Below are 3515 nucleotides of genomic sequence, written 5' to 3'. Positions count from 1 at the left end.
TTTCACAGCGCATGAATCCTTTTTAGCAGTTTCGCAGCGCTACCTGTTTAGGTGATTTCGTAGCGTGCTACGAAATTGGGGATTTGTTCGAGTTTTCAGTGGAGACCCAAAATCCTAGCATGCCTATTGAACAGGGAGTTAGAAACACTGAAAAGGCGCTTGGAAGAAGTGGCGGTGTTTATGTTCCTCCTTTCAAGCTGGCGCAAATGATGAAAGGATTTATAAGATAAAAGCAGCTTGGAATATCAGCGTATGTCTTGGGATGCTCTTTGTAAAAATATCATGGGCTTGTAAAAAGTGAACGCATCAAACATTAAAAGCATTATTTCAGCTTAGATGCCTTTCCGCTAGCTGGCAGAAGCATTACAGCACGGTTGTCTGAGTTTGACATTATAGCAAAACAAGTGGAAGCAGGGGAAGGCTGGTTCTCTAAGTTGCATTGTATGTGGCAGAGTTCAAAGGGCTATGGATCTTCTCAAAATGGTACACGCAGCAAGGAACCTGTTAGTATTGAGTTACGGGAGACTGACAAGCTTATCAAGGAGGTGGAAAGGGTTTTTAGAGGTGATCATCTTGATCCTACCAATGTAGAGAAAGCTAAGGCGGCACTAAAATAGCATGAGCAATCTCTTTTTGAGGCAATTGCACGCCTTGGTGATGCATCCGATGAAGAAGATGGTCGGATGCTTCATCCTCATTCTTCCCATATATACATTAGCCAAGAATGCACAGCTGTGATTGTTGGTGGAGGATACTTTGGCCTTGAACTGGCTGCGGTTTTAAACATTAACAAGTATAAGGTTAAATGGTTTACCCTGAGCCGTGGTGCATGCCTCGTCTTTTCACTACTGATATAGCTGCTTTCTATGAGGGCATAAATGTTAGTAGAATTTCCCCTGTAACTTTTGAAAAGAAGGCAGATGGTGTAGGATTGCCTCTGTCGCTTCGAATGTTGAAGCGGAAGCAAAATAAGGAAAGGGGTGTTAGTCCCAAACAAGAAGGGTTCAGAAATAGCTTGGCAGAAGCGGTGGGGCATACTGTATGTAGCTGCTGAAGATGTTGTAGATTTACTGATGGCTGGGTTTGCATTCCGATCTGATCCTACGCACCCTCCGGATCACCGAACGGGGCCACTCATTCTCTGTTCATTCGACGAAGGTCTCTTACTGCTGCAAGGAACTTATCTCCGCCATTTTCAATAATTTGTAAGATGGGCGTGGAAAATTATCATGTTGTAGAGTTAGTTGGTGAAGGTTCTTTTGGAAAGGTGTTCAAAGGCAGGCGCAAGTACACAGGGCAGACAGTTGCTATGAAGTTTATCTTAAAGCATGGAAAGAGTGAAAAAGACATTGACAATCTGAGGCAGGAAATTGAGATATTACGACAGCTGAAGCATGAAAATATCATAGAGATGCTAGATGCATTTGAAAGTCCACAGGAGTTTTGTGTTGTCACAGAATTTGCACAGGGTGAACTATTGGAGATTCTTGAAGATGACAAATGACTTCCTGAAGCACAAGTTCAGGCTATTGCTAAGCAACTGGCGCGGGCACTTCATTATCTCCATTCTCATCGTATTATACATCGTGATATGAAGCCTCAAAATATTCTTATTGGTGCTGGAGGTGTTGTCAAGCTTTGCGACTTTGGATTTGCAAGAGCTATGTCTTGCAATACAATGGTGCTTCGTTCAATCAAAGGGACCCCGCTTTATATGGCTCCTGAACTAGTACGCGAACAACCATACAATCATACAGCAGATCTATGGTCACTTGGTGTAATCTTATACGAGCTTTTTGTTGGTCAACCTCCTTTTTATACGAATTCTGTCTATACGCTTATTCGGCACATTGTTAAGGACCCAGTTAAATATCCAGACAATATCAGCCCTAATTTCAAAAGTTTTTTGAAGGGTCTTTTGAACAAGGTTTCACAGAATAGATTGACTTGGCCTGCACTTTTGGAGCACCCATTTGTACAAGAGAGCCAAGCAGAGATAGAAGCTAGAGAAGCACGTGCTGCAACTGCTGCTGCAAGAGGATGTGATGCAGCTTGGAGGGGTGAAGTCAATATTGTGATTCCCTCACCTGCTCGAAACATAGCCAGTGCACGTAGCAGTAGTTCCATAGGAAAGACACAGACAGATGATGCTTCTGAAAAGTCACAGAAACTTCTGCAAATGACTTTGTGATACGGATCATTCCAACAGTATTATCCTTAAAAAGAACATTTCTGGATCAAGAAACTTTTGTGGAAGCATTATTATTACTTAAAGTTTGGGCTAGACAGAGAAATTCTATCAATGGACCTGATTGTTTGAATGGATTCATTATATCTATAATTTTAGCATACTTAAAAACAGAAGGAGGTGGAAAGCGCATCACAGGCCAAATGACAGGGTTTCAGGCCTTTCGTGTTGTCATAGACTTCATTGCAATTTCCAGTACTTTAGAGAAGGGTATTTTCATGCAATCTCAGTCTGTTGGCAATGTGTCATTGGAGCTAAAGAGAAGGCTTCTACAATTCTTTGACGTTGTAATATGCGTTTCAATTGGATATCTTAACCTGGCATTTCGAATGACCGAGAGTGGACTGTTGAGCTTGTGGATGAGGCAGCACGTACCCTGAGATACATGAACAAATGCAAGGACAAAGGACGAGACAGAGATAAAAAATATATAAAAAGGGCATCGATTTTGTGTGCTTCAGTTCTCAATAATCATGTTAGGCCTAAGCTTGAGGTGATCATTGATGAGGAAAAGAAGGTAACCCACTCTAGCCTTATGGAGGATACAGAGAATGTGATTCTGAATCCCAGCATAGCAAAGGTGAAACTGAAGAATGGCAACAGCAGCTATTCAATTTTGTGAGGAGTTTAGAGGAAGACTGTGTTTTTTAAATCACACAGCAGTTTCGTAGCGCGCTACGAAACTGCTGTAGGTGGTGATTTTAAACGCAGAGCAGCTATTTTGATAATATGAACGGGAATTTTGAAAGAGAGACACTTGTTCAATCAATAAAGCCTCCAGCACATTTGGGAATATGGTGATGCTCATCATTTTTGGGGTGTTAAAGAGTTGGAGACATGCTGCTACATTTTCGGAGAGTGGTGGAAGACAAGGACCGGAAAAGCAGGGGTTTTATCCGAATACTATTGAACCATTGATGCATCCAGTATCCAAAACCAGCATGAAGCATTAACTGTTCATTTCAGCCATCTCAGCCAAACGGAAAGGAAGCCATGTGTCAAAGCTGCAAGGAGGAATCTTCTACGAAGAAGATAGAATTAAAGTTATAATTAAATTAGAACCTTTTAGAACTTCAGTTAGTGCTGACTGTATTTAATAGGTTAGTTCAATAGCGGATAGGAGTAATTAATGGCAATCATCGAGCTCCCCTCATGCTGGAGGTGGAAGCTCGAATGAGATAGAATAAGCACTCTATAAATAGCTAAGAGAGTGAGGTAATAGGGGTTGGATATTTTGAAGACTGTTTTGGCTTGTGTGTAAACAGAG

General features: G+C 41.6%; 1 pseudogene; it reads left to right on the top strand.

Annotated features, from left to right (window-relative positions):
* The first annotated feature begins 1591 nt into the window (after positions 1-1591).
* Positions 1592-2191, top strand: LOC149220027 (serine/threonine-protein kinase TIO pseudogene; annotated as a pseudogene).
* Positions 2192-3515: the final 1324 nt, after the last annotated feature.

Source organism: Pinus tabuliformis, chromosome Q (assembly GCF_031772625.1).
Source record: "Pinus tabuliformis cultivar Carrire ecotype Pingquan chromosome Q, CPIR1, whole genome shotgun sequence".
Classification (NCBI taxonomy): domain Eukaryota; kingdom Viridiplantae; phylum Streptophyta; class Pinopsida; order Pinales; family Pinaceae; genus Pinus; species Pinus tabuliformis.
This window is presented reverse-complemented; position numbering and strand designations above follow the sequence as displayed.